The following is a 27310-nucleotide window of genomic DNA, read 5'->3' as shown; positions in this document are numbered from 1 at the left end:
GTGAAACAGCCACTCTAAGGCCTGATCTGGCACCCTACGGTTACGATCTCTTCAGTAAACTGCTAAACAGTGGGTCAAAGGCGCTGGTCCTGTCTTCAGTCGTGCCTTAGTTTCAAGGTGGCACTAGGTGAGTGAAACGGACGGAGACTATGTCACAAAACTACATTTTGTCTGTCATGAGTGTGTCAAGATATGTAAAAGTTTTAAAGGTATGGAAAGTAAAATGCATGACCGAAAAATACATTATGCAATCGTTTCGGAGTGATCCTTGTAAAAATACGGCCACCCAAGGCTACACGGTAAGGCAAGCACGAGATATTTACACAATTTTGTACGAGATGGTTGCCGACGGGCAGTTCGTAGAAGCGCGCACACTGCACAATTGTTTCTACATATGTGCCTGACGTAGCAAGCGAATCAGCATGGAGGTGTGCGGCCAGCTTGTTCGACGCTCGCGGGTCAGCGTGCCGATAAATCCCGCTCTCTCATCGACAGTCGCCATCCGTCGCTGAACGAACGTCTTTTCGCCGCCCGATTTCCGTTAAACGCGACCAGCCATCAGTAAAAGTCACCTGCAGCGAGCGCACGCTGGCGGCGACACGAAACGGCAGCCGCTGCAAAGCTGCTGCCCAGAATGAGACCAGCACTGGATGTGTAGCTCGTCATGTTTCCTGTCTTGTACATAGATAACCGCTGAACTTCGCACCAAACACACTGACGTAAATGGAAAGTCTAGCTCCGTGAAGCAACAGTCGATATGAATCACACTTCTTGGAGATGTTCGTCACATAACAGCCATTGAATCAGTAAACTTTCACTCCGTTTGGAGGTGATGTCCGTCATCAGCAATGGTATTATGTGTGGCCATAACAGGTAGAAGAAGACTGAGAAGTGTCGTTAGGCTGTTTGTTTAATAGATATGTTGTATTTTCTATGTGTTTTGCTAATACATAGCAATTTCTCGTTCGTCTTCCGCACAACATTTGCTACTTGATAGTTCCAAGTTAAGTTGTTCGTAGCTATAATCCTAGGTATTTAGTTGCACTGACAGTTCCTAGATTTGTGTTGTTTATCAAGTAACCGAAATTTAACGAACTCTTTAGTATGCATGTGGATGACCCCCACACTTTGTATCATTCAGATGGAATTGCTAACTTTAGCATAATACAGATACCCTGTATAAATAGTTTTGCAATTAGATTTGAAGTTCTGATGACGTTACTAGACGGTTATCATCTTTCGTTTTAATTGATGACTTTCCTAATTACTTCGAACTATCACCTCGCTGACAGGAAATTCTCTCCAGCTACAAGTGCTATTTATATTCGTTATTTGTAGGATAGAAATGTGAAAGCAGTAACATAATTATACAGATAATTTGTTCGTTTGTGATATTACATTCGACTATTCCTCATTTACAAACAAACTAGAAATGCGTAACCTCCTGGCATATACCCTGGTCTAATTCCAGCCCACCCCAACCTGCGCGATATCGGCTATCGTTGTGTAGTCAGAAACCCATCACAAACACAGTTCTCGCAATACCTGACTGAAAGATCTACTTCTTCAACCCACGCTCCCAGACGAGCTGTGCACCTCTGAGAGGAATACAACTTGTACACAATCTTTTCCTATGGATCATTCCCTTTCCATCGGAATTTCTTAGCTCGAGCTTGTCATTGATCTCCAGTCGACGTACAGCAGGTTCAGTGTCAGTAACATCATCAACATCACGCCTCTAAATTACCATCAGCATCACATTCATACATCGTCACACGAACGTATCTCGTTCCAGTTCATCAAACTTGCGCTTTTTATCATCCTTTTTCTTTAAGATTGTTGTAGTCATTACCTTTACGAATGAAGAACAGATACATCAGTACAGCCAGCTCGCCCCAAGTTGCAACGAAATTGTGAAAATGAAAAAAGGGTATTTGTGATTTTTAATTGTTGTCATTGAAAATACTGACCTAGTAGATAGTGTCGGAAGTTCCATGCGGCTTTTCGCGGATGATGCTGTAGTATACAGAGAAGTTGCAGCATTAGAAAATTGTAGCGAAATGCAGGAAGATCTGCAGCGGATAGGCACTTGGTGCAGGGAGTGGCAACTGACCCTTAACATAGACAAATGTAATGTATTGCGAATACATAGAAAGAAGGATCCTTTACTGTATGATTATATGATAGCGGAACAAACAATGGTAGCAGTTACTTCTGTAAAATATCTGGGAGTATGCGTGCGGAACGATTTGAAGTGGAATGATCATATAAAATTAATTGTTGGTAAGGCGGGTACTAGGTTGAGATTCATTGGGAGAGTGCTTAGAAAATGTAGTCCATCAACAAAGGAGGTGGCTTACAAAACACTCGTTGGACCTATACTTGAGTATTGCTCATCAGTGTGGGATCCGTACCAGATCGGTTTGACGGAGGAGATAGAGAAGATCCATAGAAGAGCGGCGCGTTTCGTCACAGGGTTATTTGGTAACCGTGATAGCGTTACGGAGATGTTTAATAAACTCAAGTGGCAGACTCTGCAAGAGAGGCGCTCTGCATCGCGGTGTAGCTTGCTCGCCAGGTTTCGAGAGGGTGCGTTTCTGGATGAGGTATCGAATATATTGCTTCCCCCTACTTATACCTCCCGAGGAGATCACAAATGTAAAATTAGAGAGATTAGAGCGCGCACGGAGGCTTTCAGACAGTCGTTCTTCCCGCGAACCATACGCGACTGGAACAGGAAAGGAAGGTAATGACAGTGGCACGTAAAGTGCCCTCCGCCACACACCGTTGGGTGGCTTGCGGAGTATAAATGTAGATGTAGATGTTAAAATGCAAATAAAAAATTTGTGAAGTAAGTGATAGTTAGCATAACCGTATTAAATAATTACATAAAGGCAATTCACATCAAGCCATCAGCAACTATCTGAGGTGAACTTATCATGCACTGTCTGCTTCGTATTTCGTTCACTGGGCTTCTTTGTCTAAGAATCATGATGTACTTACAAACTGGGAGAATATCAGTTTGTCACATAGTCAACAGTAACTCTGCAGGCATTCATTGGCGGCTTGCGTGTAGGCACTGTGGAAATGTAGCACCTACTATTTTTTACCACTTCATATTATCAATAGTGTCCAATACAATGAATTCTTTATTTATACTTGTACAATGTACATAGACTGCAAAAATCGTTACAGCAAGAGGGAGTTGTCCGATGTAAACGAAAGTTGGGGGCGTGTTCGTGCATCTTCTAACAATCCTACCACAACAAAGGTAAAATTTAATTATGATTGTAGTGTTGCTCACGTTGCTAAATATTGCATTTTCGGGCAACAACAAAGTTACGTTATGTGACAGGTGTCATTAGAGCACAGTTAATAAAGCCATTTCATGAAACAATGGATAAACTAGGCACTCATCTTGTCGTGTTTCCCACGCTGGTCTCGTTGTGAACTCATGGCTCAATCGTCGAAAATCTAGGTAGTGATGATTCCAAGCTCGGATGCAAAGAGGCCTCGGTGTTATTCTGCAATACTCAGAAGTTTAATACATGTGTTTCATAAACCATTCTTGAAGATTAAACTTTTGCAAGTTAGCACAATGGTGATGTAAAAAAGTAATCAGCACTCCGAATTTAAGTTACACTTCTTTTTTATTACTTTTGTTGCAATATCACGTAATTCGCAAAACATCACTTCGCAGTATACAACATACTTGAAAATATCTTCCTCACTGTTAAAGTTCACATTTTATAAACTGACTACAATTTGCGTCTATTCAACATGATGACCAAGACGTGACTCTCTAATAACCGGTTACGCGCCCAAAAATCAGAGTTACAAGTACGTCAAAGATCATAGTGACAAAAGAAAGAATTCACATAAGAATAATATCACTGCAATTTAAACATATCGATGTATCAAAGTACCTTTACATTAATGAAATCAAATCTGAATGTTGTCTCACAAATATGTTAACTACTTTACAGAAACAAAGTAGAATATCGTTGGTATCGAGAGGTAGAGGTGAGGTGCCGTAATGGTTACGTATTTCAAGTACCATTACAATTTGGAAGATTGTGTCCGCTCTGACGTCGCGGCGGTCGCAGAACAGTGTCGCTAGTCGCACCACTGTGAGGATGCAAATCAGTTTTGCTATAAATACACGTTGTACCGGCGGAGAGCGATAATTATCTCTGAGACTGGACGTGGTGAGCTCGTGTTAGTCGAGAATGCCTTTAAGGCGACAAAGGCACTGAGTTTGAACGAGGTCCTGTAATGCGGCTACGAGAAGCAGGATGTTCCTTCTACAGTACTGCACAAGGACTGCGGCCACTGAAGACGACTGCTAGCAGCGGTGGTCACGGGAATGTGCGGGCGCAACAAGACCGCGTGGCAGTACTGAGAGGGGAGGCCGGCGTTTTCGGCGTATCGTTCTGGAGCGTTGACCTGCGTCTGCAGCAGCAGTCTGAGCAGCAGTTGGCTCCACAGCGACACAGCCAACTGTAACAAGTCAGTTACATCGAGGACAGCTAAGAGCCAAAAGCCCTGCAGCGCCCTTCCTGCTGACCCCAAACCACCGCCATTTGCGACTTCAGTGGTGTCAAGCGAGAGCTCACTGGAGGCCAGCTGGAGGTCTGTTGTGATTTTTAATGAAAGCTGGTTCTGTCTTGGAAGCACTGTCGGCCAACTGTTGGCTGCCGCGCTCGTGGTCGTGCGGTAGCGTTCTCGCTTCCCACGCCCGTGTTCCCGGGTTCGATTCCCGGCGGGGTCAGGGATTTTCTCTGCCTCGTGATGGCTGGGTGTTGTGTGATGTCCTTAGGTTAGTTAGGTTTAAGTAGTTCTAAGTTCTAGGGGACTGATGACCATAGATGTTCAGTCCCATAGTGCTCAGAGCCATTTGAACCATTTTTTTTTGGTTATAGGGAAGCCAGTTGGTGGCCTGCAGCGAACCTGTTTGCATGCTAGACACACTGGACCTACACCTGGAGCTGTGGTCTGGGGCGCGGTTTCGTGTGACAGCAGGAGCACTCTTGTGGTGATCCCATTCACCCTGACTGCAAATTCATATGTCAGTACTGTGACAACGAGTCGTTGTTGTACCGCTATTCATGTAAGCATTCCAGTGGTGGTTTCCAACAGGATAACGCTAGCCCACAACCGCTGCTGTAACCCAACATACTGTACAGAGTCTGGACACGTTGCTTTGACCTTCTCGATCACCAGATCTGTCTGCAATCCAGCACACGTGGGACATCATCTGACGACAACTCCAGCGTCATCCACAAACAGTATTAACCGCTCCTGTACTGACCGACCAAGACCAACAGGCGTGGAACTCCAACCCACAAACTGATATCCGGGACCTGTACAACACAGTGCATGCACGTTTGCACGCTTGCACTCAACACTGTGGGGGTTACACCGTTCATTACTGTACCAACATTTCAAAATAACATTTATCTGTGATCTTGCAATGTCGATCACTTAAAAGTCTTCCCTAGACAAAAACATCTCCGAAATTTCATTTCTCTATATTAATTACTTTTTGGTGTTGCGATATTTTCTCCTTCAGATTGTAATCATTATGCTTAATGTCAGAAGACATCCATCAATTTATGAAAAAGATACAAAAAACCTCGCGTGGAATTCCGCTTCACACTTCGAGCAGTGTGGTTTTCGGTTGTTGAGCGCATGCGCGCACAGGAAGCTGTCAGAGTGGGTGCCGCGAGGGAGAGGGAGACACAACACTGTCTCTTCTGCAGTGCCGAATCTGACGAGGTGACTGCTGCTGGGAGACGGATAGTCTTCTTTTTTAATCCCGCTGTGTTGTGCTTAAAAACGGTGATTCATTTTATTGAATGTGATAAATTGTTGAATCAGATTATAACTCTGTTTCCAGCTGTTCTTTCCGATTACTTTTCTTTCAATTCTATTGCGAGAAAGAAAACTTTAACCATGGCCCTGTATCCCCAAGAAATAAAGTCTGTGACCATAAACCACAGGTTTCATGAAAATATGTGACCTTTAAAAAGTCATTCAGTGAATAACAAATTCAGATCAAACCACTGCAGAGGCAACAGTAATTTAAAATACCTGAACGATGTTAATTTCAAGTTTTGGTTATTCTAATGAAATTATACCTCATGCTGAAATAATTTGCAACCAAATGCACTCTCAAGAAATTAGTGTATTTAAAGGTAAAGCACATATAACAAATTTCATAAGTGTTTTTTTTAGGATTTGCCGACTGCCTTGCCGCAGAGGTAACGCCGGTTCCTGCCACATCACCGAAGTTAAGCGCTGTTGGGCTGGGCTAGCACTTAGATGGGTGACCACCCGATCTGCCTGATGCTGTTGGCAAGCGGGGTGCACTCTGCCCTGAGGAGCTACTTGATTGAGAAATAGGGGCTCCGGTCTCGTGAAGTGACATACGTTCGGGAGAGCGGTGTGCTGACCCAGTGCCCCTCCATATCCGCATCCAGTGACGCCTGTGGGCTGAGGATGACACGACGACTGGTCGGGACGGTTGGACCTTCACGGCCTGCTGGGGCGGAGTTTAGTTTAGTTTCATTTGAGGATTAATAAAGTCGAAGTTCTGTGAGAATCCTTCAAATACACCCATGCCAAAAGCAAGGGAAGTGTGTGATAATGCACAAATACTCTTCCGATGAGCACACAGTAGATGCTAAATTGTTCAACAAGGAATGCTTCATCAGATTCAAGAATGAACAACGTATAGAAGACGTAGCACTGACCGCTGCAGCTTATCTCTAGAATGACAAAGAAAAGCTTGAAATTGAGTAAAAAGTATTCTATTGTGAGTCTGATATTCGCAAATATTGCAGGTTAACTGAGCTGCTGATATTTACCTTGAAAAACAATCTGGCAGATGTTGTTTGTGAAATTACGAAACTTATAGAAAGTGTTGTTAACAGTTCCCATATCTACATGAGAGGCAGAATGCTGATTTTTAACGCTGATAAAACAGTAATTTTACGAAAAATCGCTATGAATTCGAAAAGACTAAATGCGCCTAAAGCGCTTTCAATGGAGAAAAACGTTCTCAGCCGTCATCATCCAGAGAATAAGGAACAAATTTTTCATATTTTCACACAAATTAAAAAAAGAAGAAATGGTTTAATTTTTAAATGCTCAGATTCTGTAATTTTAGGATTCTATCGAGTTTCTGAAAATTCTGTTTTTATACACGTTCGTTTCTGTTTACATCACATCTAAACTGAGGCTACAAATTTTCTGGAGCAGCTCCCTCACTATTTTAGCTACGAACCGACAGTGCAAACATAGTTCAGCAAACCTGCTCTGCCGTACTCATGTCAGGTGTCCGGTCTTATCCCTAAATACCGTGAAATCTGGACACTGTAACGGATCGGGCGTGTCTGGTCCAGCGGTACAGTGTCACTGAATTGCCTACTGCAGCAGCAAAGCGATATAAATAACAGTAAATGTTGTCACGTCTACAGCATTGGTTACTTTAGCTGGCACAGAACTGAGCGTCAGCGCTGGTCGTTAGGTTATTCATTCCTTGGCGGCAGACTTCTGAAAGCAAATCAACAGCGATTATGGGTTGCGAGCAGACCACGTGAAGGAAAAGCGAGCCTAGACGAGCCATTTATAGTAAAATCTTAGTTGACCGAAACCTCTGCAAACTACCGAAAAATTTCAAATAATAAGGAAAAAAGGAACATGTACTGGACGGAGGCTCGAGGCGAGGGTGTGCTGGGCCGCCGCGGTTAGCGGGGAGAGGTGGACGCTGACATGGAGTTGTCTTCCTACCCACAGACTCACCTGTCTAAGCAAAGCTACAATGCCAAAAATAGTGCATCCAAGTGACTGTTTCTTTCCATTGAGAATGCATTTTTGTGCTATGGCGACTAAACGGGAGCATGTTGTGATTACTTTCGCTGACCAGCTAGCTACTACCCATGAAGCTGAGGAAGGTATTTTACTGAAAACGTTGCAGCTAATTACAGAGTTGGTGCTTCTGTCGATTCAGAATGGGTCAACTCGTGATCTAAATTTGTAGAGTAAACTGTGGAAAATCCAACAGGAAAAACAGTGAACACTTCCGAGCAAAAGAGAGCCTTTTCCGGCTTGAAACTCCAAAAAGAAGTTAAAATATTGGGTGTTGCTAGGCGAGGAAAGAAAAGATTTTTCTTCGAGCGGTGGGTGGTTAATCGGGTTTAGAAACAGATATGGCATTCCGCAATAGAATGTGTGTAAACTAAAGTTATTTGCAGACCCGGACGCGATATGTTTTCAAAGCAGAATTTGGAGATTTCACCCAAGGCTATACTAAGCATCGATTTTAGATTTTACAATGGCCTGAAACGGGAGTTAATTTCAAGATGTTGTCTCGAAAACCTTTCAGCTCCCTCAAATGAAACGTCTGCTTCATGACACAAAATGAAAAAAGAAACGCTTCCGGCACACGTAGACTCCCCCTAATGTGTTTCGGGAAGGTATTCTTGATCAACGGTATTTTTGGATAACTTGTGAACTCATTGCCAGATGGTTTAGTGATCAGTTCGTTGCGAAAGTTGAAAAGTTAGCCGGCCGGTGTGGCCGTGCGGTTAAAGGCGCTTCAGTCTGGAACCGCGTGACCGCTACGGTCGCAGGTTCGAATCCTGCCTCGGGCATGGATGTGTGTGATGTCCTTAGGTTTAATTAGTTCTAAGTTCTGGGCGACTGATGACCTCAGAAGTTAAGTCGCATAGTGCTCAGAGCCATTGAAAAGTTATAACTAAAAAGGTCTGCTTAACAAAGACATCGCATGAATTCTCAATGTGCCAACATGTCGTTGCGAGTTAAAAAGTTGCGATATTGTTGTGTTTTTCTTGCCCCAAGTGTTACGTCTGTATCTGTTACTGGCCCAAAGCATAACAGCATTTAATTGGCGCTACCTGGAGCTGTTTGTGAGAACGATCCAGCAAAATACTGACATGCAAAACAACAATGCGAATGAAGCGATGAGGGATGTAAATATGAAATATATAATTTATTGGTGAATGTAGGCCTGATAATGTCAAAGCAGAAATTATTCATAGGTGCTGTAGAAAGTTGTATGATTGGCATTAAGAAAATGATTCGTAAAATTTTGAGTACTTGACAGATATTGTAAGGAGAATTCGCGGGTAAGGAGACATGCATACTTGCGATGTAGATGAATGGGTAGTGGCGGACGATTCACAAGAAATATCGGACCAAGAAACTGTGGAAACAGTGTTCCAGTGAAACAACTGACGCGATCGAACAGGCGAAGTAGATAATGTGAAAGACAGAGTGACACCGGCGATGGTTTTCGAGTACTGGTGGTAGGTCTGTATTAATAATTTATCTTTCAAAAACCTACTTGGTATAGCATAACACAGAAATCACGGTTTTGTTTTTATAGCAGGTTTCTCCAAGATTTTTTGAGCAATGCATTGTGTCAGCGGCAGCTGTTGTCCTTCTAATGAAACGATGGCGGGACATTGCTGCTCGAAAACGTGGCAGAGACACAAGAAACAAACAAAAATTACCGACATTTTTGAATGAGTAGTTCGCATGCAACAAACAACTGTATTACGTACAGCGCATTGAATACGAACGTAATGTAATCCTTAAAAGGTAATTCTTACTTTCATAAAGAACATAAGAGATTTTTTGAATTCATTTGATCTTCAAAACTTTTTAAAAGTACTTGCTGTTATTACAAGACAAAGTACTGCAGTACATCTTAGAGGTTCATGGGCTAACTAAAGAAACTGTTACCCAAAACGTCTTCCCCTCCTTTAATTCGGTTGTACTGTATAATACCAATCGACAAACACGGTGCACAGTAAACCGGCCCCAGTTGCAGGAATCCTATTTAACGGTTTCCACGACCAACAAAAATTTTATTACTGACGGAAATTAAAAATTTTAAATGTCGTCACAATTTGTCGTTAAGACGTATAATCTTACGTTCCAGGTCAAACACAGTAAGACAAGTACACTCTTGCTCATAAATTAAGGATAATTGCAGAATGTGGTGCCACACAACGTGGCACTCCAAAAAACTGGCGCTAATAGCATAGGCACATAGGGAACACACACGACACAGATTTGTAAGTCCACAATATTGGTGATAAGTTGAGAAAACAGCCCCGGAACAGAACACATGTGCTACAAAGCGCCACTGTTTCCTGCGCATGTACCCGGACATCAGTATGGGATATGATCACCGTGCACACGTACACAGGTCGCACAACGGGTTGGCACACTCTGGATCAGGTGATCGAGCAGCTGCTGGGTTATAGCCTCCCATTATTGCATCAGTGCGTGTCGGAGCTCCTCGAGTGTCGTGGGGGTTTGAAGACGTGCAGCGATACATCGACCAGGAGTATCCCAGACGTGCTCGATGCGGTTTAGGTCTGGAGAACAGGCAGGCTTCTCCATTTGTCTGATACCTTTTGTTTCAAGGTACTCCTCCACAATGTCAGCTGGGTGGGGCCGTGCGTTATCATCCATCAGGAGGTGGGACCCACTGCACCCCTGAAAAGGCAGACATACTGGTGCAAAATGACGTTCAGATACACCTGACCTGCTACAGTTCCTCTGTCAAAGACATGCGGAGGTGTACATGCACCAATCATAATCCCACCCCACACCATCAAACCACGACGTCCATACAGGTCCTTTTCAAGGACATTAAGGGGTTGGTATCTGGTTCCTGGTTCACGCCAGATGAACATAACATGGGACCACTGTTCCAGTGACCATGTACTGTGTTCTTGACACCAGGCTTTACGGGCTCTCCTGTGACGAGGGGTCAGTGGAATGCACCTTGTAGGTCTCCAGGTGTCTGTTCAATCGTCTGTAGACTGTGTGTCTGAAGGCAACTGTTGCAGTGCCTGCAGAAAGGTCCCTAGCAAGGCTACTTGCAGTACCCGGTCACCATCTGCGGGCACTGGTGGTGAGATATCGGTCTTCTTGTGGGGTTGTACACTGTGGACATTCCGTACTGTAGCGCCTGAAAACGTTTCCTGTCTGCTGGAATCGTAGCCATAATCTTGAGATCACACTTTGTGGCACACGGAGGGCCCGTGCTATGACCTGCTGTGTTTGACCAGCCTCCAGTCGCCCTAGTGTTCTATCCCTCAACGTCATCAGTATGTGTTCTTTGAGCCATTTTCAACACACAGTCACCATGAGCGTGTCTGAAAACTTCTGTACGCTTACTCGCTGCACCGTACTCTGATATGCAGCAGCACACCTCAGTGTGTGTGGACTGCTGCCAGCGCCACTGTGCGACCTGTAGGGAATCCGTCTACCCATGCCATATAGAACTCGTATGTTTTCCATTGTGTGCCAGCCAAGTCCTCTGTAACTAGCTATGAAGTCACAAATGTTGTGCAATACCTTAAAAGTAAAGTACATAATCTGAAAAGTTAATAGCATGTCAGAAGTGATGATAAAATGATAAGGTGTTAAGTTTCAGTTTAGTAACTCTAACAGATTTCGAAATTTGGATGTTTTACGTAAAAAACATCAGTGCAACAGGAAGGAGCTAGATACTTCAAAATTTATATTGGGATTCCTTTCTCACTGTAAATTAATGGAAACACCATGCTGGATCTCACAAAATAATATTTTGATTGAAATTCATGATTTTCTGTTTTTGTGTCCTAAAAGTACGGAAGCAAGATAGATGAAGTAAGTGATTAGACAAAGCTAGGATGTTTACATTTACGTTGAATGTAGACACGCTATAATAACAAAGATGTGAGAAGTTTCCAAAAGGTAGCTATAAAATTGTAGCTGTAGCGTCTCTCCACAGGGCACGTTCAGAGCTCATCTATTGCATGCAGTGCAACTAAAATAATTCTCACACCAAAAGTATTTAACCTAGCCACATCAGAATTTTATTATAGATACTTACATGAGTGGTGATTGCAGAATTAAATTGAGAGCTTCATCGGCCTTCAGTGAATGAGGCAATTGATTATTTAGTAACTTGAAGTGGTGCTCTACAAGCCCCGGCGGCTGGTCAGGAAGGCAAATTTCGTCGGCTACACCTTCCGCGGTCCGCACCGTGGCTGTATAAATAAGAGCGCTGCGAGCTAGAGTCAGGCCCCAGATCTCTTCTAGATTCGTACCAACGCGCACTCCATGTTGGAAGCCACGTCGCGTCTGTGCAGTTGCAAGGAACAGCCTTGGATGCTGTATTACGTTAACTCGGTATGCACGTAACAATGAGTTCGCATTGTGGTAAAGTGTTAATTGTGGAACGACCTGAGTGATTTATTCTCAGTTTGTGTATGTCGTATTTTCACGTATCGTCGCAGGGCATACCTTGTACCATTACTAGCGTGGCGTTTGATGAGTATTAACATCAAATTTTTTGGTGAGCATTCACTTTGAACATTTACACTGATAACAATTATTGAACACTTTCATTATCTAGGAATAATAGGATAAGTGCAATAGACTCTGAACAGCTCTGATACTATAAGAGCTAACAGTAGCATTGCTTGGGTAAACTTCTGTCTGGAACTTTATGCTGTATTGTTTTCAGAATATAGTGAAACTTCTTATAGCAAACTGCATTTTCTATGAATCCCAGACATCATCTTCAGCCCTCAGCGTAATGAACTTTGAAAGGTGGCTACACTGAGTCACAGCGCCAGAGATTGCGCCAAAGAGTATTATTCCGCCGCCTCTACTGGCTGTGCTTGTTGAGAAGTTGTCGTGGAAAATGCTTGTTGAGAAGTTGCCGTGGGCAGCAGGAGTTCTGATGTAGCCGTGACTAGTTGTGAGCACGTTGTGTGCAGTTGTTCTGACGGGCTAGACAGCCGATGCCGTTCGATTGCGGATGTTGTAATGATCAGAGTGTATGTTTCGTCAATATATATGAAGGTAAAGAAATTTTTTTTTTATTTCAAATGTCCTAACTAACAATGTCTCTTGGTCACAGGTTCAGTCAACAAAGCATCTGGCTTGTGTTCATGTATTAGAGTGTAATTCTGGTTTCTATATGCAATTATAGTATTTCTGTTTTTTTTTAATTACTTCATTGTAAATGGCGTTTAAAGCATCTTGTCGTATTCAGGAAGAATCGTGCCAGATGTGTACGCTGAATCACACTTCCACACACAGAACAGTTACACTTGTGCTTTGTTGTTTCGTAGCTTTTATAGTTGCTGGGGACTTAATTAATTAATTGTGTTACCGGAAGTTTTCTTTCATTCTTTGTTGTTATTCTATGCAGTCAGATTGCGTACTAATACTAGTCAGGGCCAACCGGTTACGAAACTGCGTAACTGGACAGACAGCCACAAAAATTAAAATTATTTGCATTATATTTAATTAAGCCCCCACGCAACTTCAATGATCATACAACTCTATTTCTCCATAAGAGTGGGCAGAGTGAACTTTAATTATAGGCATCACATTTTTGCTAATCACTTTCTGGTTGCCAACATTGTAGTTAGAGAGCCTGTGTTTTGAACGGCAGCAACAGAAAAATTTCCACCCACTGCCGACCGTAGGTCAAATGCACTGCATGGTCATTCTGCGAGGTGATTTAAACCCGCAAACTGCCCACCAGAGTGTTGTTTCACCATGTATCAGCATTATCCTTCATTTATGAACATGAGTGTATTACGGTTAGAAATGAAATGAAATGAAATGTCGTGTGACGAGGGCCTCCCGTCGGGTAGACGGAGAAACTGTGTATTCGTCTTGGGATGGCATAACAGATCGCGAGCAAATACCAAGAATAGATTCATTCAGTATATGAGCATGAACGCACTGGGCACGTTCCAACACAATTACCACAGCACTTCAAACATTTATGGAATTCTTTTTGGCTGAGCCCACCACAAATAATGGTAGGACAAAAATTTATCACTCATTGCATTCTTGCTGTTCATGTAGTAAGACTGACGCATCAGGCATGACGTTTTAGTTCATTACGTATTTACTACAAACTCTATTCACAGACAGTATCCACATATACGACTGAATGTAGCTACATAATTATATCACTGTACGGTGCACAGCTCAGGACAAATCATGCGAGAAACACTGAGATGTGAGGAAAACTGGTTTATCCTTCAAATGGAGCGCAAATTGCCCAGACTATACTCTTGCAGTATCTGATAATGAGAGCACTCAGCGACACCCAACCAGCTTTAAACATAATTCCAAACATTTTCTAAACTTTCTCTCGCTTATATGCTTAAAGTCTAATAAGGAGCACATCAACTCACTTGTAAAGTGATTAAAAACGTTGATGCTGTTTTACACATGGGAGTTCTACACTTTAAAAAAAATCTGTATTTTACAGATATACAGTAAAACTAACTAAACCATTGTTTTTGTAAGCAGCTGTCCCGAGACTGCTTTAACATTACGCTGTAACCTAGTCTACGGTCTGTAGGTCATTTCTTATCTACTTCAACATTAATTTGAACAAATTTACTGTACGCAATTCGCGGTGAGGGTCTACTATTTCTAACCTCAATCTCTATGTTCCATTATCAGATTAACTGTTTACCCGATGTCACAGATCTGATGCTGCAGCCCTGTCCTCACAATTCGATTCATAACCACGTTAATAAGTAACTCCTCTAAATTTCTGTAATCTGTACCAGTATGTTACAGAGCCATCTGTTCTCCCACCTCGCCTACGTGGATTGAGTCGCTTATGCACTCCTGTGCGGTAGTGTTCAATCATGGTTGGTAACCATTTATTTCTTTATTTATTTATTTACACGTCAAGTTCCGTGGGACGAAATAGAGGAGCAAATCTCCAAGGTCATGAAACGTGTCAGTACATGAAATTATAAGATAAAAGTAATAACAGATAAAAATATATGTTTATGATCGCAAAAAAGTTAGACAATAAGTTTAAGTAAACGCAATCAGCAATACAATAAGGATCAGCTAACTTTTTCAAGAAACTCCTAGACCGAATAGGAGTGACCCATGAGGAAACTCTTCAGTTTCGATTTGAAAGTGCGTGGATTACTGCTAGGATTTTTTAATTCGAGTGGTAGCCAATTGAAAATGGATGCAGCGGTATTCTGCACACCTTTTTGCAGAAGTGTTAAGGAAGTCCGATCCAAATGCAGGTTTGATCTCTGCCGAGTATTAACCGAATGAAAGCCGCATATTCTTGGGAATAAGCTAATATTAATTAACAAGAAATGACAGTAAGGAATGTTTATATTGAGAGGCCAATGTCAAAATACCCAGACTAATGAAAGCGTCGACAAGAGGTTCGTAAACTTACACCACTTATTGCCCGAACTACCCGTTTCTGAGCCCAAAATATCCTTTTAGAATGGGAAGAGTTACCCCAAAATATAATACCATATGACCTAAGCAAATGGAAATAAGCAACATAGACTAATTTTCGTGTCGAACGATCACTCATTTCTGATACCATTCGAACAGTAAAAATGGCAGTATTAAGTCGTTGCACAAGATCCTGAATTTGGGCTTTCCACGACAGCTTACTATCTATCGGAACACCTGGAAATTTGAACTGTTCAGTTTCACTAATCATATGCCCGTTCTGTGAAATTAAAACGTCAGGTTTTGTTGAATTGTGTGTCAGAAATTGTAAAACTGAGTCTTACTGTGACTTAGCTCTAGTTTATTTTCTACAAGCCATGAACTTAGGTCATGTACTGCACTATTTGAAACCGAGCCAATGTTGCACACAACATCCTTTACTACCAAGCTGGTGTCAAGAGCAAACAGAAATATTTTAGAGTTACCCATAATACTAGAGGGCATATCATTTATATAAATAAAGAACAGGAGTGGCTCCAACACTGATCCCTGGGGCAACCCCCACTTGACAGAATCCCACTCAGACCCCACATCACAGCTGTTATCAACATTGTGAATAATGACTTTTTGCTGCCTGTTGCTAAAGTAAGAGGTGAGCCAATTGTGAGCTACTCCCTGTATTCCATAATGGTCCAACTTCTGGAGCAATATTTTGTGATAGACAATCAAATGCCTTAGTTAAATCAAAAAATATGCCAAGCATTCGAAACCTTTTGTTTAGCCCATCCAGTACCTCACAGAGAAAAGAGAATATAGAATTTTCAGTTGTTAAACGAGTTCTGAAGCCGAACTGTACATTTGATAGCAAATCCTGTGATCTAAAATGATCAATTATCCTTACATACACAGCCTTTTCAATAACTTATGCAAACACTGATGGCATAGAAATAGGTCTAAAATTATCTACATTATCTCTTTGTCCTTTTTGTAAAGCATCTGTACTACTGAGTACTTAAATCGCTCAGGAAATTGACCCTTCCTAAAGGAAAAATTGCAAATATAGCTAAATACAGGGCTAACATGTGCAGCACAGTACTTTAATATTCTGCTAGACACCCTATCATGACCATGAGAGTCCTTAGTCTTCAGTGATTTAATCATTGACTCAAACTCCCTCAGTCTCGGAAAGGCATTCGCCAAGAAAGTTAAATGATTTCCTGTGGAAACTAAATTTTTATTTAATTCACCAGCAATGCTCAGAAAAAGATTGTTAAATACTTTACACATATCTGATTTATCAGTAACAGAAATATTTTTACTGCGAACTGACTTTATATCGTCGACCTTGTGCTGCTGACCAGACACTTCCTTCGTAACTGACCATATGGTTTTAATTTTATCCTGTGAATTAGCTATTCTATTTGCATACCACATACTCTTTGCCTTCCTAATAACATTTTTAAGCACCTTACAATACTGTTTGTAATGAGCTACTGTAGCTTGATTGTGACTACTTCTAACATTTTGATATAATTCCTTCTTTGTTCTACAAGGTATCCTTATCCCACTATTCAGCCACGCAGGATTCCTATTACTGCTAATACCCTATTTAGAACGTTCTAATGGAAAGCAACTCTCAAAAAGCATGAGAAATGTGTTAAGGAAAGCATTGTATTTACCATCTATGTTATCGGCACTGTAAACATCCTGCCACTCTTGTTCCTTGACAAGGTTTAAAAAATTCTCTATTGCTGTTGGATTAACTATCCTACATTGTTTATTATTAAATATGACATTGGTTTGAGTACAAAAGCCTTTTAGTGTTAAAATTTGTGCATCATAGTCTGAAAGGCCATTCACGCTTTTACTAACAAAATGCCCATCTAGTAATGAAGAATGAATAAAAATATTGTCTATGGCTGTGCTACTGTTCCCCTGTACCCCAGCTGGAAAAAGCACAGTCTGCATCGGATCATATGAATTTAGATCTGCCAACATCCTTTTTCTTGCACCATTATATACCAAATTTAGGCGGAAGGAGTTTTCAATGGCACAGACAGGACCAGTGTTGTCGTGCAGTTCTTGGGCACCAGGTTTTTCGCCAGTGTTGTGAATTAAATTCCAAACCTCTTTCCAGTGCCTCATGAAGTAAGGGCACGTGACACTCTTCATGGGGATCTGTGTGTCTCATGGGGACGTTGTGTGTGTGTGAATTCCTAAGGGACTAAACTGCTGGGATCATCTGTCCACAGGCTTACATGCTACTTAAACAAATTTATACTAAGAAGAACACACACACCCATGCCCGATGGATGACTCAAACCTCCAATAGGAGGGGCTGTACAATTCGTGACATGGCGCCTCAAACCGTGCGGAATCTCCGCGCGTTATCTGGACATAGGTGCGGCTTGTACGGTAGGCTTTCTCATGTCGTCATACAACAAAGATATGATCCAGTGCTACATACACACATATTTTAAAACCACACCACCTATATTCGAGAGAAACACTTAACACACAAGTTCCACACTTCGCGAAGGAAAGTTACCATTGCATGTGAGTGAAGCAAGTACTTCGCAATTAGGCAGCTCAGCCTACCCCTCGGTGTCTCCAAGACAGTCATGCATTACAGTCTTACTCTTGTCTATTCCCTGTTTCTGATGTTTATCATCCACGTTGTAGCACCATGTAAAACGATACTCTGTAAGATTCAATTTATATTTGATATTAAAATAATTCCCTCTTTCTTCGGGAAATTGTTATCGCTATTGCCAGCCTACATTTCATATCCACAAACACCATGCTACGGTAAGAAATGGACTGAAACTCTTGAAACCAGAAACGTGCTTACTACAGATGTTGTTAGCAAATGCCGATCTATGGTAAGTAACGGACGGAGTTTTAACTCTTGAAACCAGGTTAAAGCTAACTGCACATGGCAATAATGTACACTGTCAAACAGCATATAATGGGTGGAATCAAAACTCTTCGCCAGTGACATGTGCAGCAAGCTCAAATCTAGTTTCAAGAGACTGAATCCCATTCGTTACATACCTATGGTGTCTGCGACAAATGATGACATGAGGCTTAGGCCGTGTCCTACATGAGCGACAGGAGCGAGCGACAGTGAGCGGCTTCTGGATACGCAACACTCCAGCAACATGTAGCAACATGGGGCGAAATGATGCACGTCCTGCGTGCAAACGACCATGTCGTGCTACGAGGTGGCTGCTTTGAGCCAACCAGTTGTTTCTATAAAACGGCGTGCCAACCTGTAGAATACTGTAGGTGGGGAGTAAGGCTACAAAATTAGGTTTACTTAAGAAAATAAAGCGAAAAGGAATGTAGTGCATGAAATATACAAAGGGAGGAATCTCTAAGGAGAATTTCATAAATATCATCAACTACGAAGACCACCAGACAAATTCTTCGAGTACACATGTATGAGCTTCCATAAATTAAATACGAATGTTTTTTAGATGATCAACAACTTTTAACAGCCAATAAATGCGGAGGAATGACTACGCTAAATACAACCATAAGTATACAGATTGATACCTCTGGGCAAAAGCTAACTGTGGTGTAGGCGTAGCGTATGAAGTTGATGATTAAGTATCACCCAGAGGTCCTGGGATCGATTTCGAGGCGTTCTCATATTTTTACTGACTCAGTTACAATTCTGTATACTAACTTTTACGTATACTGTTTACACTGCATCGCTTAGTATATTTTTAAGGTCTTGCCAAAGAACTTAGTTTTCACACCTATCCCAGTATATCAAACACATTTAATTCCTAATAAATTACAATTAACCATGAAATGTTACTGATATTTGATGTTGCGAACGTAATTCATCAGCAGTCAATGTGAAGGCCAAGCATTTCAATTACTGCAAATGGTTTGTAAAAGTAAAGCTTAGAAAATTTTTGAAAAGAAAGTCAAACTTTTTTGTAATGATTTGTCTAAAAGTATGAAATAAAAGATATTAGGGAAACGTTTGGTGCACCTCATTTTCTGTTCATGATTTAGAGCCTTTGAAGGCACATAGACCGATTCTCTGATCTACTTATTTCTTATACACAAATCATTTCATAAAATATTGGACTGATTCCTTTCATTTTTTAATTTCAAGTTTTATTCTGTAAGCATGATCTTACTGACTCCTCATTTACCTTCCCAACGTATTTGATTCGAAGGAAACCTTTTTGATATTTAAATATCGCACCAATGTATCTTTTTAAGTGCAAAATAGGTAGGTCTTGAACAGATGAAAATTTTGACACTTTATATACAGCAGCTTTCCGTCGAATATTCTAATTTTTCCTTAGCTTCTTAATTAAGTTTTCGATAATTACCTTGATTACTTTCAAGCAGTTAAATATTTTCATGCAAAACTAGACCTCACGCTGGTCACTTTGATGTCCCGTTTACCTGTTTCCCTCCCTTTGTTTGGCTATGATAATTTGGACAAAACCTCATGGTGTAAGTTATAGGAAGTCTTGTTTTCGCTCTGCTCACGCGTTTAAAAAAACGTATCGAGTGTTAATCATATGAGAAAGTAGTCCCTTCTCCGTGCTGACATTTCCAAAATTCGTCGTTTCGATATCTTGAACCTTTTAAGAGATACGACGATTTTTACGACCACTTGATTCCCGAAACGCAGGAAAGGTTCGGACGCGCCGCGAGCGACCAGTCAGCGGATATAACAACCAATATCTCAAGAATGAAAAGAGAGATCATTCCGGTCTCAACTTTAAATACAATTTAGTTATATCGGTTACATTTCCTACGCAATAATGTATGCCCTTAAATGAATTATACGGAAAGTCTACACAATGTGATTTGCAAATTCTTAAGAATTTCGTGCAGCCACGTACTCAATTTTGTGCAGCACAGTAACTATGACGAATAACGAAAATAAATCAGACCTTTATCGTTTAAAGATATGAAGCTATAGGTTGCGGAAGAATCAAATTTTTTCACGGAATAGTTTTCTCAAAATCGGATGTTGAGTAATTCATAGCTCCCGTCGCGTCCGCTCCACTGCTTTGCCGAGAAGACACGTGGCTGTCGCTCTGTGTCGCGCGTGCTGCAGCGACAAGATTCAAATACATTTGAATTCAAACGTCGCCAGTTGCAGCGCGAGACATGCAGCGATACAAATGTCGCTTACGTAGGACCCTTCCGTAACTACATTGCGGTTGTGTTTTGTCACCAGCAGCTGTCGCGCGCTGTCGCTCGCTCCTGTCGCTCGCGTAGGACAAGGTCTTAGAGATTCACAGCTTTTCACTCTTTTTATTAATGCTGGCCACTGTTGTGTCTTCAGCACCTTTATCTACTTGAAAATGATGGAAATTGCAATCGTGGAAAATGAAATAAACAGTAGAGTGAATATGATGTTATTTAAAAAATTCAATGAGACTGAGTTCCTGCACAAATGTAACAGCAGAAAATTTCATTCTTCAGTTTTCCAATTGGGAAACAGAAACAGAGGTAGAATACACTGTTTCTGTACACTTGCATTAGTGGAATACTGCAGCGAGTATCCTGTTTCCTGAAAAAGGAGACGCCTGTTCAGCGATCAAGATACTGAAACGGCAATGCATACAGTTCTACGCAGCTCCGACGTTCTTTGAAATTGGAGTTCTTACATGCAACTAGAACTCTGAGAATATTCCTCCTGTCTTACAGGTCTTGTAAATCATGTAGAACATTTCTCTTGTGTTTTGTTCTCTGAAGGAGCTTAATAATTCTGGAGGAATTTCGTTTATCCCAGCTGCGTGGTTTAGACTTATGTACTAAAGTTCTTGGCCAAGCGGGATTAGCCGAGCGGTCTCAGGTGCTGCAGTCATGGACTGTGTGGCTGCTGCAGGCGGAGGTTCGAGTCCTCCCTTGGGCATGCGTGTGTGTGTTTGTCCTTAGGATAATTTAGATTAAGTAGTGTGTTGCTTAGGGAACGATGACCTTAGCAGTTAAGTCCCATAAGATTTCACACACTTTTTTTTTTAAATTCTTCTAGCGGTATTGCGCCGACAATCCCAATTTCATCTTCTCACTTTTCTCGTTTCGTAATGTAGTTATACGTCCTCTATGAAACCCTTCTACGTATTCCTTTCACCCTTCAGCCATCGTTTCTTTTGGTTTACTGCCTTGACATCGCACTGCGCGATCAGTCTGCAGCTGCTTGTGTTTTCTTCAAAGGTTTCCATAATTTCCCCTAAGCGGCAACTATGTTTCCTGTTGTCCGCTAGCCATAGCAGCTTTATTTTTTCGGTGTTTTTAGGCACTTGCACTTTAATCTCTTTATAAGTTGACGATTTTTTTATTGCCTCCTTCCATTATTCAATTTGGCAACTATGTTACAAGGATTTTTGATGGGACTTGCCTTTTTGCTCAATTTTTTTCCTTGCAACCTTCACTAATCCATCTTTGAAAGTACCAGTTCTTCACTTATTATAAACGTTTCTGTTCCGGCGTAACGTCAAGCGCCGGCACGTCGGCCAGGAAGTTACAGCAGAGAGGGCTGCGAGGCGACGCCAGCCAACACGACGCTGACCGATCCCTCTGTAGGACTACAGCGAGAGAGTGGCGCCATCTGCACCAAGAGGAGACACGCGCCGCTGCCCGAGTCGGAGTCCAGGTGGCCTACGACTTCTGCAGCAGTGACTTAAAAACAGTATTTCTTCTCTTGTGCTACGAATTGTGTCTACTGAAGAGAATGCTTATGTTTCATGCCGCTCTTTGCTTGCGACGTCTCATTGAACAATTATCAAAGCTAAGTGTTGTCATTTATCTTACTGCAATAAACTTCACTAGTACGATTTGCTTGAGTTGTTGTTTAGCGATCCGAGAAGGTAGGCTTCCTAGGCACCCTGTATCCGACGAGTGGGCAGGACACAACACTCTCCACTATTTCATTTCATTACTTCATAATGCTCCCTTGGAACTCACAAGTAATGGTTGTTTGAACTTCTCCATCTCCTGTATTATCTAATTCATTTTAATTCCTTCAGCTTTATTGTATATTTGATGACTAATAAACTGTAGTTGAAGACTAAATGCCGGCCGGAATGGCAGTGCGGTTCTAGGCGCTACAGCCTGGAACCGAGCGACCGCTACGGTCTTGCCTCGGGCGTGCATGTGTGTGATGTCCTTAGATTAGTTAGGTTTAATTAGTTCTAAATTCTAGGCGACTGATGACCTCAGAAGTTAAGTCACATAGTGATCAGAGCCATTCGAACCCATTTGAAGACAAAATCTGTCAACTGAAAAATTTTGCGGTTTAAAATCTAGTTTCTTAAAATCTATCCTAAAATTATGTGAGCTACCAATAGATTCGGTGCCTCGTGGTATTTTCCACATGCAAAGTCTTATTTCGAAATGATTAAATTGATCTCAGTCCAAATTCCACCAGATGCCTCTCGTTTCCTTTCACCATAGTCCATGTTTCCCTATTATTTAGTCCTTCCCTTTCGTTTCCTACTATCGAAATAAAGTCCACCATTTCATATTCTTGTCTCACTCTAGATACTGAATATTTTGGTTTCTCAGTCTACGGAGCTACTGGACTAGTATTTCTGTATTGCCGTGGTGAGTGGTGGCTTTGGGTCTATCGTGGCTACCATAATGCGTTCACTGTGCTGTTGGTAATAATTAACACTCGTTTCTAGTTTCTTATTCATTCTTAGATATTCTCCTTCACTATCCCTCATGATTGTGTGTTAATAACACTAGACAAGGAATCCTGTTCTTCCGGCCATCCAGATTCACTCATCTCGTTTCTCTTTCCTAGTTCTCTAAGCTACCTTCACGATTGAGGCAAATAACTGTGGTGTCACCGCCAGACACCACACTTGCTAGGTGGTAGCCTTTAAATCGGCCGCGGTCCATTAGTATACGTCGGACCCGCGTGTCGCCACTGTCAGTAATTGCAGACCGAGCGCCACCACACGGCAGGTCTATAGAGACGTCCTGGCACTCGCCCCAGTTGTACAGCCGACGTTCATAGGAATGGTTCACTGATAATAACGCTCTCATTTGACGAGACGATAGTTAGCATAGCCTTCAGCTACATTTGTTACGACCTAGCAAGGCGCCGTATTCAATTGATATTTACTATGTGAAGCATGTACCATCAAGAGCGATGTTCTACAAATGTGGATTAAAGTTAAGTATTACAAGATTTTCGCACTTTATTGCAATTCTCAAGACATTGTCCTGTTCCAGACCTCACGCCAATCTGCGTGAGCTTAACGCGTGCCTTTCGGCTACTTCCGAGTGGCGTGGCTGTCTTGCTACGCCACTACAAATTGGATCCCATCCTCGTCGCCAATCACATTGATTGCCATAAGCTTAGTGACAACAGTGCATCCCAATTTAAGTTATACAATATAGCACTGAAGATGGTCACTCAGTGACAGAAAATCGATTTTGCAATAGTAAAAAATATACCACCAATGCTGTCTCTTTTTTCAAGTATACCTGTTATCTGGTCGTAGTGCACAAGACAACATGGAGTCGCCAATCAATAGCATTTGCATTTCTTAATACACTACTGGCCATTAAGATTGCTACACCAAGAAGAAATGCAGATGATGAGCGGGTATTCATTGGACAAATATATTATACTAGAACTGACATGTCATTACATTTTCACGCAATTTGGATGCATAGATCCTGAGAAATCAGTACCTAGAACAACCGCCTCTGGCCGTAATAACGGCCTAGATACGCCTGGGCATTGAGTGAAACAGCGCTTGGATGGCGTGTACAGGTACAGCTACCCATGCAGCTTCAACACGATACCACAGTTCACCAAGAGTAGTGACTCGCGTATTGTGACGAGCCAGTTGCTCGGCCACCGTTGACCAGACGTTTTCAATTGGTGAGAGATCTGGAGAATGTGCTGGCCAGGGCAGAAGTCGAACATTTTCTGTATCCAAAAAGGCCCGTACAGGACCTGCAACATGCGATCGCGCATTATCCTGCTGCAATGTAGGGTTTCGCAGGGATTGAATGAAGGGTAGAGCCACGGGTCGTAACACATCTGAAATGTAACGTGCACTGTTCAAAGTGCCGTCAATGGGAACAAGAGTTGACCGAAACGTGTAACCAGTGGCACCCCATACCATCACGCTGGGTGATTAGCCAGTATGGCGATGACGAATACACTCTTACAATGGCGCTAGCCGCGATGTCGCCAAACACGGATGCGACCATCATGATGCTGTAAACAGAACCTGGATGCATCCGAAAAAATGTCGTTTTGCCTTTTGTGCACCCAGGTTCGTCATTGAGTACACCATCGCAAGCGCTCCTGTCTGTGATGCAGCGTCAAGGATAACCGCAGCTATGGTATCCGAGCTGATGGTCCATGCTGCTGCAAACGTCATCGAACTATTCGTTCAGATGGTTATTGTCTTGCAAACGTAACTGGATCGAGACGTGACTGCACGATCCGTTACAGCCATGCGGATAAGATGCCTGTCATCTCGACTGCTAGTGATACGAGGCCGTTGGGATCCAGCACGGCGTTCCGTATTACCCTCCTGAACCCACCGATTCCATATTCTGCTAACCGTCATTGGATCTCGACCAACGCGGGCTGCAATATCGCGATACGATAAACCGCAATCAACATAGCCTACAATCCGACCTTTATCAAAGTCGGAAACGTGGTGGTACGCATTTCTTCTCCTTACACGAGGCATCACAACAACGTTTCACCAGGCAATGCCGGTCAACTGTTGTTTGTGTATGAGAAATCGTTTGGAAACTTTCCTCATGTCAGCACGTTGTAGGTGTCGCCACTGGCGCCAACCTTGTGTGAATGCTCTGAAAAGTCAATCATTTGCATATCACAGCATCTTCTTCCTGTCGGTTAAATTTCGCGTCTGTAGCACGTCATCTTAATGGTGTAGCAATTTTAATGTCCAGTAGTGTACATTGTACAAGTATAAATAAAGAATTCATTGTATTAAACACTACTGATAATATGAAGTGGAAGGAAATAGCAGGTGCTACATTTGCACAGTGCCTACACGCAAGCCGCCACTGAATGCCTGCAGAGTTACTCTAGACTATGTGACAAACTGATATTCTCCCAGTTTGTAAGTACATTATGATTCTTAGACAAAGAAGCCCACTGGACGAAATACGAAGCAGACAGTGCAAGTTCACCTCAGATCGTTGCTGATGGCTTGATGTGAATTGCCTTTATGTAATTGTTTAATACGGTTATGCTAATTATCACTTACCGCAGAAATATTTTATTTTCATTTTACGTTTGAGTATTCTCAATGACAACAATTACAAATCACAAATACCCTTTTTTCATTTTCACGATTTCGCTGCTATTTGGGGTGAGCTGGCTGCACTGATGTATCTGTTCTTCATTCGTATAGGTAATGACTACAACAATCTTAAAGAAAAAGGATGATAAAAAGCGCAAGTTTTATGAACTGGAACGAGATACGTTCGTGTGACGATGTATGAATGTGATGCTGATGGTAATTTAGAGGCGTGATGTTGATGATGTTACTGACACTGAAGCTGCCGTACGTCGACTGGAGATCAATGACAAGCTCCGGCTAAGAAATTCCAATGGAAAGGGAATGAGCCGTAGGAAAAGATCGTGTACAAGCTGTATTCCTCTCAGAGGCGCACAGCTGGACTGGGAGCGTGGGTTGAAGAAGTAGATCTTTCAGACACGTATTGCGAGTACTGTGCTTGTAATGGGTTGTGACTTCACAACGATAGCCGATATCGTGCACGGTGGGATGGGGCTGGAATTAGACCAGGGTGATATAACGATAGTAACAAAACAAGGGAAATCAGAGGTTGCAAGGACCGATTTAGGTGCTCATTTTTCCCACGTGCTGTTTGAGAGTGGAACGGTAAGAAATAATCTGAAAGTGGTCATATGTTTACTCTGGCAGTTAAGTGTGAGTTGCTGGGTAATCGTGCAGATGTGGAGTTATGTGCTTGTCTCTTGTACCGTGGGACAGAGGTTTGCAAATCGCCTCTTGTGCTGTGGGGCAATGGTTTGCAAATGTTTTATGTTATTATCATTTGATAAAATTTACACATGAAACGTTGTTGTAATATTTGAAAGCTATCCATGACTTAATTGAATGAAACCCTGAACTGTGATAAGTGATACACGAATTGAATTGCTTAGTGAATAAGTATCTTGTCTTACTGAAAGCTAAGTCGTTGTGTGTCCCTGAAAAAAAAAATTAGTTCAGCGATAGCTCTGTGAGCGCAGCCCTGTAAAACGATATCTCGGTCTGCGACCAACCTACCTCGTAAGCTGAAAGAAAAGGCATTTACATTTCTTAATAATTTCCCACTCCAGAATTCAATAATATAAATTTTAATAAACACTACCGCAGGTGTGCTTCATGTACTTTTATAGCGTCAGAACTGGTTTCGTTCAAAATGAACATCTTAAGGTGACACCTACACTGCACCGACACTCTTCGTAACTCATTCTCATAAAAATGCAGGAATGTGCGCGTGTGGCATGATCCCGGCACAGGTACTCGAACTCCTCGTGTTTCTCCAGTTGACAAGAAGATGGAGGTCCTGACTTGGGCGTGTTTCTCGTTTAGCTCTTCTTCAGTCTTGAAACAGAAGTCTACCACAGACACTGCGAGTTGTGTGTGTGTGTGTTTGTGTGTGTGTGTGTGCGCTCAAATGCAGAGGCTTTGCTCGCAGGAATAAAACGTATCTGTCGTTGTGTTCCGGGCCGCGCCCCACCGCTGCACTCAGCCTGTAGACACCGAGGACATCAGCTCGCGGTACAGTGGGAGGCGGATGGCCGCGCGAGGGCCGAGACGGCGCCCGCGGTCCAGGCAGCGCCGGTGCTGAGCGGCCGTCTCTGTTCAGGATGAGGCCAGGCACAGCGCAGATGCGAGCGGGCCCGACAGAGTGTGGGCGCAGACCTGCAGGCGCGTCTCGTACCGGAAGGCCACCGCGGCACTGTTCTCCCGGAGCTACACAAAACAACTGCTGCAGCACGTGTTAG

The sequence above is a fragment of the Schistocerca serialis genome, unplaced genomic scaffold (assembly GCF_023864345.2).
Source record: "Schistocerca serialis cubense isolate TAMUIC-IGC-003099 unplaced genomic scaffold, iqSchSeri2.2 HiC_scaffold_871, whole genome shotgun sequence".
Lineage (NCBI taxonomy): Eukaryota > Metazoa > Arthropoda > Insecta > Orthoptera > Acrididae > Schistocerca > Schistocerca serialis.
This window is presented reverse-complemented; position numbering follows the sequence as displayed.